Source organism: Pseudopipra pipra, chromosome 3, assembly GCF_036250125.1.
Source record: "Pseudopipra pipra isolate bDixPip1 chromosome 3, bDixPip1.hap1, whole genome shotgun sequence".
Classification (NCBI taxonomy): domain Eukaryota; kingdom Metazoa; phylum Chordata; class Aves; order Passeriformes; family Pipridae; genus Pseudopipra; species Pseudopipra pipra.
In genome coordinates, this window is record NC_087551.1 from 23,117,860 (window position 1) to 23,131,568 (window position 13,709).

The window sequence follows — 13,709 nt, forward strand, 5'->3', positions numbered from 1 at the left end:
GGCAAGGAGAGCACACTCTGCATGGTGGGCTGTGGAGGAAATTGCTGCAGGAGGCTAGTGGGCTGGATTACAGGAGATCAGAGGATTGAGGAAGGCTGGGTTTGTTTCCTATTCACCATACTCTTTGAGGCAAAGCAGTGATGGGAGGGGGTATTTAGTCTGTTGCCATAAGGAAGCTCAGTAAATGCATGTGCCCTTTACCCAAAAAGACCTGCCTTTGGTGATCAAATGCAGGCTCAGCTTCTAAAAAAAATCAGTTAAAAAAATCAGTCACTGTTGTAAGATCACTTTTGTTCTCTGCCTGTGTGGAATTCCATGACAGTTTTGCCTTGTGAGTCTCTACCAAATCCCAGAGCTACTGAGGTGCCACAGCAGCTGAGGACTACAGGATGGGGGGATATACGGACCTCACAGCAACAGCAGAAGTTGCTCTGCAGACTCAAAGGAAAAGGCAAAACTCAGGAAAAGAGGGAAGGAGCTCTTGGAGGTTGTTTGGGTAGTAGATGCACCCTGGTGGCTTCTTCTCCCCCACTTGTGTGCTATTACTGCTTATGCTCCAGTGACACTTCGAAATGGCTCTGCTCTTGGAACAGAAATGGTGCACAAGAGAGTGCTTGCCACTGAGGGTGTATCTCAGACCAAACAGAAAAGAAGTTTAAGGGAGAACAGCAACTAGAGAGGGCTGGCCATGGGGCATGTCATTCTGTCTCCTGACTGTACTATAAAATTTACCTTTTGAGATGTGTGTCAGACTGGATTCTCCTGAACTCTGAGGGAATTTAGAGTCTAGAGAGCTTATATCTATCGTAGCTCAGGTCAGAGTCTGACCCTTCCCACTTCATGTAGTTGAGCAGATGATGCTTCTGCCCAGCTTAGCCTACACAACTTTGGTTTGCTCATGTTACCAGTAAAGGTCTTGTTTGGATTAGCACACCGGGCTCGGTGATCAGGAAGGAAAAGAAGTGCAAAGCCCTTTGGTAGTCAGGGTAATAATCATTGCTCACTGGCTCACTAACAAGGATTTTGCTGCTGTAAAGGAGTAAGTGTTATTGAATAACATCCTAAAAATTATCCTGAGAGATAATGGGAGAGGAACACCTTTGAACCACATGAGTTCTTGGGCTTTTCCAGGAAAGGAGCAGCTGAAAGGGCTGTGGAGGCTTGCCTTCTGCATCCACCCCCACCCTATACCTGCCAAAAGGCTGCTGGAGAGAAAAGAGGGGATTTTCATCCTGCCAGCATCTGCCAAATGCTACACCTTTGCTATAATTTGGGTTAAGGATGAAGGATCCCTGGTTAACATGTGTCATCCCTGTTCCCAGTGTAAATCACACCATGAGAGCCACATAGCTGGTTATTAACCTGACCTCACACCTTACCCTCAGCCTAATGTGGGCACACCCCTGCTAGCAGTTTAGTTTGTGCATTTAATTACAAGATCATTTACCACTGGGAACTGATGCTGGCACCTGAGCTTTCTGGGCGTGATTCCAAAGCAAGTGGAGGCACACCTCTGTCCCTCAAGCTGGAACCCACTGAGACTGAGAGGAAGTAGCTCAGTTACCCTCCGCAGAGAGGATGGGCTTAGGATCTGTGGAGGACCCGCTAATCCTGGCTGATGAACGCCATCTGCACCACCTCCCTAGGGCAGCCTGCCTGATTTGGGAATCCATCCCTAGGCACTATCCTTGGGGCTGTCTGGCCAGGGAAAGCTGCTCTCTCCTTGGCTTGTTTTTTGGTACGTTTTTGGGCATCTCCAAGGACTGCAAACCAGTGTGTTCAGCCAGTCTGAGGGTGACCAAAATGGTGCGTAATTTAAAAGTAAAATTATTCATTACTACACAAACCTAAGTGCACAGTTATGGTTCTATGTATTGTTTTTAAGCAAAACTATTCTTATAATCACATTCATTAACAATTAAAAGCTTATAAATGGAAATTTAGCTAAAGATATAAATGTTGCCACTTGATTGTAATGACAAATTGCAAAAAGAAAGAAAAAAATAGTCATTCTCTTTGTTCTGCTTCTCTTACATCAAGTAAGAACCTGCTTAAATCAGTTAACCACCATCCTACACTTCGGAATAATACTACTAAAAATGAAACATAGAATTAGCCTGTCATTTTTCTGTCGCTCACTTGAGATTCAAGCTATCCTTCTGCAAAGCTTTTAGTTTCCATTAAAATGGCTTGCTGCAGATGCCTGGAATTTTAGCAGCAGCAGCAGTGATAGACCCCAAACCAGTCCAGTCCTCATGTCCTTCAAGTACGCCCTGCCTGGCCAGTGCTGTTCTGCTCACTGCTCACTGAGGGGGAAATTTTGTTTATCCTCCTGAAAAGACTCTCTTGTAGCAAATCCTGCTAGGAGTGCAGCCACACCCTCCTGCCTGCATGCTCGAACTGTGCTCCATGGGCTGTCCAGCCCTCCTCTGCTGTGCCAGGGAGGCTCATGGTTACTCCGTGGCCCTGTCACAGCCTGTCCAGCACAGCCCCCACAGTGTGCACAGAGTCGAGGTGACTGCGTGGCTGCCCTGTTGTGTGCTGCTGTTGGGAAATAGGGAGCTGCCAAGGAAGGCTCTGCTGGGAGCTTTGTCAAGCCAGTGGGAACCTGCCTTGATCCTCAGGGAGGACTACAGATGTGAGCAAGAGCAATCTCCTCCCCCTTCATGGCAAGTCTCTGGTGCTGGGATTCAGCTGGACTTGGCTCAAATGGCACGAAGACCAGCCCTGGCAAGAGCCCAAGTATCTGCACGAGAGGGCCAGAATGAGAAAGACAGATGGGCTGATGGTCTCAGCATGTGCTGTAAGGAGCCAGTTTACTCTGGCAAAAGCTAAAGGTGCAGGTCAGATCTAATGCAAGACCACCCCTTCCATTCCAATGAAAGTCCCTCTGGAGACACGGTACTGCGATTTCTGCCTCAGGCAGAGTTCTATCAGTTTTTGCAGGACATCATAGGTTTCAATTATGCCTTATTGAACAGATGGGAGGCAGTGCTATTCAGGTTGTAGTTCTGGCTATTTTGGTGCAGGAGAAGTTTTTTTTCTCTGCTGGATCATGAAGAGGTCTGCTCTGCTCCCATCTGTTTGATCAGTGAGTGTCTTTGAACAATTGTGCAGCCAAACCAGCTAAACCACCTCTGAGATTCTGCTCCTTCAGTCCTGATCTCCTCAGTTTTCTCTTCAAGCTGTTGGGATCAAACAAAGAATTTTTTAAAACCCTGAGGAGAGTCTAGAGGTGAATTTGTTTCTAATTTTAGTTGGAGGATGCTGTTCGTGTGTCAGCTGGCACGCAGCCAATGCACAAGGCCTGCCCAAAGCCAGCTGAAGCACTTCACTCGATAGCAACTCTTAGGCTTTCAGTTATATACCTTCAATCCTCAAGCTGCCATGGATTTTTCAGGCAGTCATTCTGCTTAATGCTAATTTTAGGATTTCACCAGTAGTTTGTAACAAAGCTTGGCCTTGCTTTTCCTCCTCAGGTTGAAATGTCTATACATCACATCACTAGGGCAAGAAACATGTGCCAACTGAAACCAGCTGTAGCCATGGTGCAGTCTCCAAGAAGTCCTTGTATGCAAATTTTCATGCCAGGTTGAAGCAGGCATATCCAGTACTATAGCAGTGACCATTCCTAAGGACAGACCTAAGGCAAAGCTGATCAGTGTTTGCCATCATGCCAGCTCCTGCCAGAGAAGTGCTCAAGGACATGACATTAATAACCTGGTATAGACATGTTCCGGCACAGGTGGTGCCTGGTGATAAAATCTGAGTTAAGTTGTTTCTAGCAGTTAAATAGCCGGTTACAGGCTTGAAGGCAATTGTGGTAGTTGTGAACCAGGGATTTTGCCAGTGGGGAAAGCCGGCTGCAGGAGGAAGGGATGTCTTGGTCCTTAAACCTGTCACATTCAGATTGTGCAGTAATAATTTTGAAATAGCTAAAAGCCTTCCCATGGTGCAGGGAGTGCATGAGCCTGCAGTAAAACTGCCTTGCTTACAGCTATTCAGTCTCTATTCCTGCTCATTTACAAGTTATTGTGTGCCTTTGGTGCTGCTGACAAGGAGTGCTGGCCAGGGCCAAACACTTCCTCCAGCTCTATGCAGTGGCTCACTTTAGACCTGTAATATTTGGTGGACTTTTTTTTTTTTCAGTGGAAACTGTCAATCATGTTAAACGATGTGGAGGACATATGCTACTGGTAGAAGCTACTGGCAGAGATCATCAGGATTTGGGATTAGTTTGGTGGTTGTCACCTCTGACCTGAGCTGCACCAGGAAAGTTTGCTCACTCCTGAGCCCTGCCTGGTTGCTGGGTAGGAAGAGATGTCAGCGCTCCTGGCAGTTCACCTCTGCCTGCAGAGATCAGCCCACACTAGGTCCCAAACTCCCCTGCAGTGCAGGGAGCTCAACTCCTCTTTGGTTTGATAGCCTATTTTCCTTTCAAAGATGGCAGTGACTGCAGTTGAAAGGCAATGGTTTCAAAAATGAACCCCCTCCTAGAAAACAGAGTTTTTAACTTTCTCAGAGAGCCTTAAAACTTCTGCTAATGTCACAGGAAGCAAAAGCAGTGGTGTTAGGAATAAATGAATGAATGAAACATGGCTCATCTACTGCTGAAGTTCATCTGTGCTCAGAGCTGTCATGCCTGGGACTCCCCGGCCACCCCATCGCAAGCCTTTGGGGCGAGCAGTGACTCATCCCCCTTATTCTGCTTTTTACACCTCCACACATCTGCTGTGTTTTTAGCGTGGTACTCCACTGTTTGTTTGCTTGGTGAAGGCAACATTACCAGTGCCTCGAAAAGCTCTGGCTGGTCCCGCTCTTTGTGAACGGCATTGGCATCTTCTTCAGTTATGTGAAACTGTTTTGACATGCTGTGAGAAATATTATAAGGAAATACACTGAGTGGGGATTTTTCATTAATTACAGTTTGACACTGGAGAATCTGGGATTTGCATCCCTGTGGCTTGCAGGTCACTGAGCCTCTCTTTGACCAGACTCTGCTGCATCCTGCTGCTCTGCAGCAGCGAGGTCTGGGGTAATATGTGACCACCTTCCCTAAGAAAACTTTTGGGAGGAGAGGCTTTGTGTTTGCAGAACCCAGAGAGTTCTGAAAGAAGGACATTTCCTTTGTATTTTCCTGGGCTTGTGATCCTAACTACGAGGTGACAGCTCTCACCCAAAGCTCAGGGAGATACAAGTCTCACCGTAGAGACTAGGGCTCCTCTGCCAGCTTGGTCCTACAGGGAGCCCTGCAGGAGGGATGCAGGTAACTCTCCATGTGTCAGTGGTCCCCTTGCAGACCCAGGTGAGTTGCTGCTGGGCCGTCCTGTCCTCTAGGTAGTGGAGGCAGCTGTGCACAGGAGCTGCTTTTCACGCAGGCTGCTGGTTCCAGCAGAGTTTCGGCTTTCCATAGCAAACTCTTGTCTCGAGCAGCACCAGGTGTAACTTCCTGGCAGCCAACTGCAGAGTGGAAGGATGGCTTGACTTTCCACAACCATTTTTCTGAAGTAACCCGCACACACACTTGAGGCAATGCCTGAGTAGATGCCTAATCTGAAGCCTGCTAATAAAACTACAGGCACACCAGTATTTTAAACTTTATTTTATTTATATTGGACCATCTTATAGTTGAGCATCTTTTACTTCAGAGTCAGTAGCTTCCTCTTTTTAAGTTTTCTCATTGCACAGTTAATAAGAACAGACTTTTGTGACTCTTACATTTTGTCCTCTTCAAGTTGGCTGTTCAATATGTGTTTAAAAACCCCAGGTGTGTGTCTGCACGTTTGTGTGTGGCAGGCAAGTGGGAATGAGAGCTTGTAATAGAAGACAGCAGGAGCTCTTGATTTCTGCTCTTTCTATCACTTTCAGATACCTGTAAAACAAAGTGCTCCACAGCCATGCAGTGCAATCTGCAGCTATGAGACTGCACTTTACCTTCGTATTTTCAATTTCTTTCTTTTTTTTTTGCTGATCTGAAGGTCTAATCCCTTTTCTGTGCTTTGCTGTCAGTTCCTGCAGCACAGCTCCTGACTCCTGTCATGCCTGAAATACAGTTTAACTGGTGATGTGAAGTCTTACTCTTCAGCCCAAACCTAACTGAGAGGACAGCTCCATGTACATAGTCAGCTCCCAAAACAGTTGTGCATGGAATGTTCATGCATCTTCCCCTTTTCCTAGACACGTCCATCATTAAATCATCCCCAAGCATGCTAAAAGTGCACACACACATATGTTCATCCAGTTACAGAAGAATCACTCATTACAGATTCCAGGACACTGCATTTCTCAGGCGCGAGGTGAGCGACGTGCTGGGCACCAGCTGCGCACAAGCTGTCATCCCTCACATCACACATCACTTGCTACACACTGCTTGACCTCTGCCAAAGCATTATCCCAGCAGTCACGCCACATTTGGCTGTGTGAGGGGTGCCAGTGCCCTCAGCCAAGCAGAACACCGTAGCATTGCATCTGGTAAGTGCAGACTCGGAAAAGGGGCCAGGTCCTTGGCTGCCATAAACTGTTAGGTTTGTACTAACCTCAGAGGAGCTACCTGCATTTGCAGTGCATAATCACCTTTTAGGAATCTGGGCCATTAATCAGACAGATGGTCTTAATCAATTTCTTATTGAATAGTTGTGCACATCAGAAGTAAGACTTATTGGACTGTTATGGGCCATCAGCAGAGACCTCAAGGACTAGGTGTCAGTGGCAATTGAATGATTGCTGCCTCCACAGCCGGTCCCTCCCAGCCAGGCTGGAGCAGATGGCAGGTGGGAAGCTCTCCGTATGGTACCTGTTCGGTCACTGAAAGGAACACCATTTCTCAGGACAGTTACAGTTTCCATAAAGAAGAAATAAACCACCCACTGAGCCGAATAGTAGCTCTAATAGCGATGAAACACCTTAAAGAATAAATGTGCAGGTAAATCCTGTCACAAAGCCACCTGAATCAGGATTCCGCAACTCCTGTAACCGATGTGTTTCTGCTGAAAACAGCATTGCTCGCTGGTGTTATGATTTCATTACAGTTGGTATCATAACTCAAAAATGCATTTATCTGTCTTTGTCAAGGACCAGTATGGCATGGTGCGGGGGGAAAAAAAAGATCTGTTTTATAAGCTCAGTGAACACTTCAGCTTACTGCAACTCAATCTTTCTTTCTTCTTTCCCTCGTGCTATTGCCTCAGCCAGTTTTGAGCTGGCCCTGCTACTTTATAAACTGTCACAGAGCCCATGGGTGTTCATCTCCACCTTTCAGCTTTCTCTTGCTAGCATACAATGAACATCAGTCAATGCCAAGGATCGGGCCCCATGAACCAGTGTGATTTTTTGGCCATTCTCCGTGTCCCTTCTCAAATCCACAGCAAAGCCTTTCAGTAGAGTTAATGAATTATAGCTAGTCACTTTCTGGAACGCTGGACTCAGACATCACAGAATTAATCCTCTTGTAGCCCTATCACTGAAAACACATCAGTGTTTTTCCCCTTCATTTTCCTTGCATTTCAGCTGCTGGCACAGGACCAGCTTCATTCTGGCTGAGCTGTGTTTCACGAATCACGTCAAGCCACTCCTTGCAGAGATGATAACCATTCTAATCTTCTATCATTATCTCCCAAAGCATCAGGAATGTGCTAGACAAATATTTGCAGCAAAAAGAGACCTCAACTCCCTGTGGCTGCGCTGGGTTAAAATCTGACCTTCTGCTTTGAGCTCTTCTTCAGTCTAAAGCTTGAGTGTATGAGAGACACAGATGATTTCCATGGAGCAGGTGTGAAACAAGAGTAATGAGAGGGTGAAGGCATCCCTAGCCAGATTCTGCTCTAATGTATGCATGGGTTAGATCCCATGCTGGTGTGAACTGAGTGAAGTCAACACAACTGTGGTGGTGTACCTTATACTGAGTCCTTCAGGGTAATAGTTACTGAACTGCAGCCATCAGAAATGTACTTATGCAAAAGGAAGAACACCTGAAACATTAAGTCGCCAGATCTGGCCTCCTAGAGTGGGACTCAGTCCACCTCACACACACACACATGCTCTCTTTCACAATAGAGCACTAACTGCTGCTGCACTATTTGTTTTAGCCTGTCTGCTCTTTCACAGTCACCAGATCAGCAACATGATGTGAAAAAGACTTTTTCTCTGCCTGTTCCTTCTGCACAGGGCAGTTCAGCCCTCTGTGAAATGGAGCAGTTTCACAGCCATACAGGACCCATCATTCCTGTGATGTGGATCAGCGTGGTCACCGGGTCTGGCCCAGAGCCTCTCAACTCCACATTTCATATGAGGGTGTAGGGCTGAGCTCTGAGGAGGAACCAGAGCCATCTGTATCATAACTCAGCACAGCTACCAAGGTCACCATGGTCTCTCTCCAGGTTACTGGGAGGCCTTTAATGAGTCTTATATTATGAAAGACTAAGATGGATGAAGGTAAAGGAAATGAGCAGCAGTGTCCCCATACTGGCTGAAGAGGTTGGGGATGGTATTTCTCTACATCAAGACTGTCACTTTGTGATGATGATATATATTCATAAGAACATCAGAAGACCAAAGCAAAGTAGGCAGTGCCAAGGCTCATTTCTCTGGCTCAGCTGTACCGATAGACATAGGGACTGGCTGGGAGCCTGAGGAGGGAGATGTGCTTACACCCCTGGAGAGGGGGCAATGCCACAAACTGTTATGTTGTGCCCAGTCACAGACAGCAAGGAAGACACCCTACTTGTCAAGGAAGCAGGTTACCAACTGCTGGCACCACAACCCAAGGAGTTGATCTGCCACTGCTGAAGCACTGGCCACTCCCCTGAGCCAGCAACCCTTCCATTCATGCAGCTCTTTCAGAGACCACCCCATCGGGACAGTTCGATTTCTGGTACGATCTAACAGTGGCTGGAGGGAAAGAAGATGGCAGTCACATCCTCTGCTTTGAATGCTGCAGCTTTTTTGCCACTAGTATCCCACTCCAGAAGTTACATTTCCCCCAGAATTAGTGCTATGTGGGCACTTCCCCATTAGAAGCACTCAGAATGTCAAAGAAGGTTGGTCACTGCCTGCAGGAAGCTGTGCTGGACTGTGCTCACAAAATGAAGACAATATGAGCTGCCACGCACGGACAATATACAATTTCTGTCCCCCTTGCTGACAGACAATTTTGCTGTAGCAATAAGCAGCTGAAATGGGAACAGGTTATTTGTTTTGCATTTTATTTTTTGGCAGTAATTTTCCAGGGGAATTTCTCTAGTTTCGCTACCTGCTGCTACAATGGGTCCTCAGAGAGGGCAGTGCCTAACCTTCCCTCTTCAGGAGAGTAGCCTGGTTACTCAAGTTTCTGTTTCATCTTCTGCTGGCACTTGAGGCTTGACTGCATGAAAAAAATAAGGCGGCATTGAAACCTATGTAATATGTTATTTGGGATAATTGGGAAAAAGCAGTCTCACAGCAAAATAAGTGTGTCCTTGCAGTATCTGCTCTCAAATGACAGTCTCTTCCTCCCAGCAGGCAATCTCTGAGCAGACTACCACTTCACAGTAATAGCAGTACTCAGGAAAGAAAGGAGGCTTTCATTTTTATACTGTTCCTTTCCAGGTCAGCCATGGGTTGAGAAAGCATCAGCATCACTTGCAGACTGTCAGCCTTTGGTAAGCAGAGCTGCAGCATCCACCTCCAAACAGGCAGAGACATGGGAGAAGCTCTGCCCACTGCCACGAAGGACCTCCATCCCCTCCGAAGGGCCAGGCTCCAGCCCTGGAGCGCAGCTCAGTCACCATGCACATCTTCATGTGTGACCTTTCTCTCCAAACCACAAGCACTGGAACTGGGGTTGAAGGGAGTGACCCTCTCAGAGACTGGAGTGGCAACAGTACCCACTAATGCATGTAAAACCACTTAAAACCTTTTTCTCTGTAAGTCCGTGGAGAGGCCAAGTGAGCATGGTGTGAGAGAGATTTTCTTTTTACAGAGGATTAATTTAAAGCAATGCTGAACAGAGATGTTCAGTATTTTTTTTGGTAACTTCCATGAGGGAATGGCTGTCGTTTCTTGATATAAGGGGGTGGACAGCTTTTGCATAAGAAAAGAACTTCTTACTTCTACATTTTTTCTCTACGGTGCCTCTGCTCTTGCTCAAAGAGCTGCCCAATCACCCAGTCCTCACTTTTCCAGCAGCTTCAGTCCCTTTATTTCAACAAATGCTCCCACTTACAAAAGTGGTGTTTTCCACACTGGGCAGAAGGTACTGAAATCCCTGGTAGGTAAGAGACAAAAGAAGAAAAATTCCTCACAAAACCAGAGCCTACATATTCTGAATTTTCATTCTGTGACACTAATCATAGAAAGGAAAAAAAATGCTCTGGTACAGTGGATGTGATCTTCCTGGCACATCTATGGGGAGGAAATCTTCAATGAAGTCCGTATTGGTTCTCTTTTGTCCATTTAAGCTACACAGATAATCCTGGTTTAAATCTGTCTCTGAATTTGCAAGCAAGTTCTAGCTTCAACCTGGGAGGATGCTTGTCCTGTACCTTGGAGGCTTTGTGTATAAATGTCTAAATGGGTGTCCTGGGAGCTATGGTTGGCCCTGACTGCCTTTGTCCCACAGAAAGGTAGCACTTTGGGGGACATATTTCTCTGCTTGTCTTGCAGTGCTGTGCATTAATGCCACTACTCAAGCTAAGAATAGATAGTCTTCATCTCGATGGCTGTTGAAACAGCATAAACCAGAAGAGCAAATCTTAGTAACGTGCAAGCCAAATCCTGCTCTTGGCTGCACAGGCTTCTGTGCAACAATTTAGAAGTTAATGATGCACTAGGGACACTGTGGTGTAGATGAAATACCATAACAAATAAATGCTGGTTGAAAAATCACTCTCTGAGCTCTCTCTGGTTCCTTTATCTCAGTGTAAGAGGTAATTTCGAATAAGGTCTCAACAGGGATGTGCTGTGAGCCTGTCTCTGCTGGATATTTTTATTAGTGTCCAGTGGGGCTAACTGGAGAATATATTTATATAATTTTGCTATGACCTTCTTGCCAGAAGGGACTAAAAGCAGGAGGCTTTGTCACCAGTAGTGACCACCTTCAACACCTGGGCATCCACAGCACAACAATGGGCAAGTCAGCACCATTTAGCTGATCCCTCTTTGCTGCTTTACTGCTAGGCTTGGAGCTGGTCCTGCCTTCATCTGGCAGAAAAGTGAACCTTATTCTTAAATCCTAATTTGAAGGAATACACTTTCACCATACAGATGTCAGTTGGCAGCAAGAATAAGGCCTGGAGGGATAGAAGTTTTATTCTGTGCAAATTGTAGGACAATTGCGCAAACTTGCTGAATTTCTCCATGTGAAAAAAGAGGTCATAAGAGGGCATTTAAGCCATCACGTGTCTGTAAGGGCCTACGTGGACTTTACAGAAAGAAAGGGGAAATTCAGTGTTGTTGCCATATGTTAAGAAGACACAAAAGAGCACTGACCAGGCTTTGAGAAAATAATTTAAGAGGATTGGATTTTGAAGAATTCATGTACATTTTGAACAGCTCTCTCCCTGTAAAAACCCTAGGATTACTTCTGAAAGTTATCAAGTAACACAGAGGCTAAATATATTGTAAAGACTATGTAATCCAGACATTCAATTCTTAAAAAATTAAAATAGGTTCTGAAGGACAGGTCAGGAAAAGCTTGCTAATCTGAGCTGCTGTTGGGTTTCTTGTCCTTCTGCTTCTCCTGCATACAGGACACCCTCCCTTGCCCCCATATTCCTTCCTTGCTTCATTTGCTCTGTTGGGAAGAAGGTAAAAGTGGTGTGGTCAAAGAGACAATAAAGAAACTATAAAAAGAGGGAAAACTAAGTGTGGCAGCATTGCAGTAAATAAGGAAACACAAATAGATCTTGATAAGTGCAGCCCAGCTCTGCTACATTTACATATCCCCCTTTGCCAACACGAACAAAGGCAGGTGCAGTAGCACTCAGGAGAGGAAACGGGAGAAAAAGAGATGGATCTAATGGTGCATTTTTTTTGTCAGTTTTTACTATTTTTGGTTCTACTCTCTGAGGGGGGCAGCAAATGAAAGGCTTTAAAACAGCTGCCTGGCACTGGTGTAAAAATGCTGGGGAAATGCATACCTTGTGTGTGCAGAGGAGTGACAAGGACCTGTGCAGAGTACTCACCGTGCTGCTCCTTTACTTCTCTGCAGACTAAGCCCTAGAAGCCCCTTCCTCAACATTGTACACCACACTCACCGTTTCCCTGTGTCCCTGCAAATGCCAGGTAATAATGGCATTACTTTCTTCTCTATCGAAAATTTAGATGTTTTAAACTTTGCCGTTCGTGAAGAGGTTGTTGGAAAAGTTGTTAGCCTCTGAGATTCAGTTAATCTTTGGACAAATAGACTTTATATGGTGCACCGTTGTCTAGCAACTATACTATAAACAGCACTCCATTTGTCTCCTGTGGGTAATCACTGATTTCTTGGGGATTAAAGCTTAAGTAACACTCCAATCTAGGTGCATGCATCAGACCGCGGCGTATTACAGCAGATTACGCCTCCTAGCATACAGTTTGCTTAACCATTTAGAATCACAACAGAAGACCGACAGCTGCAGTGATAAGAAAATGAGCACTAGCTTGTCAAATAATTAATATTTTGAGTTACGATGTAGAACATTCTACTGGCAGGCCCAAAACAGTTTCTGTCACACAGAAGGGTGGAGTGGCAGATAAGCACCATATTAGAATATCTCATCTAGGCTGAACCTGATTTATTTCAGCTATATCTTGATAGCTCTCTTGATGCAGAGGACAGCCTCTGCATCATCTCTTGCATTTGCTGCCTCATGCCACGGGTATGGAGTTTTACCTTCCAATGGAGTGCAGGACCGTGCTGCAGTGAGGTTCTACAACTCACTCGTGGGCACAGAGGCTCAGGACTGACTGAACTGACTCTCTGTGTGTTGTGAATACAATTAGCTAGATGCATCTGCTTGCATAGAGCACCGGCTGCTTAAGAGACCGAAACATGTGCTATTGCTAAATCACTGCATTTAACACCTTCCTCAGTGAAGCTCCCCTGCGGCAAGGACTGCACTTGGTCTGATAGTCTCAGTGTAATGGTAGGTAATGGGTGAGTGGGGTGGCCTGGGGCTGGCCTTGAGGAAAGACCAGTTGTTCAGTTGAATTTAAACAATATCTAAAAAAAAAAATAAAAAAAAAATAAAAATTACAGGCTCTAGATTTAGAACAAATCTCAGCATTTGTGGGATTACAGTTTCAAATGTTGACCTCCCACGCTGAAAGAAATACAGGTCTGTGGGTGGGTAATGCTACGTATCTTTTGGAAAATAGGCATTTGACTGAAGGAATTATGTTCAAGACATTTAAGATTTACCTTAAGAATTAGATTTTAAAGAGAGCAAATTAGATATGGTCTGGAAAAACAAACTTATGCTAGAGCTCCCTAGTTCCCCACCCTCCCCTTGCGATCCTACTTTAATGGCTTGTTTGTGACCCACAGGGAGCAACTAAAGTCTCCCCTTGCCCCTGGAACACTCGGGCTCTTCAGGCTGTAGGTATGAAGTCAGGAGGCAACAGAGGCAACACACTCATTCTCTCCAAAACACTGTGTGCGGGAATGGGTAAATTGTTGTGAGTGCCCCCTGCTTTTCCCAGCCCAACTGAGCTGGAGCGTCTCTTGCAGCTCCTGCAGCAGTGGACCCCTCTGT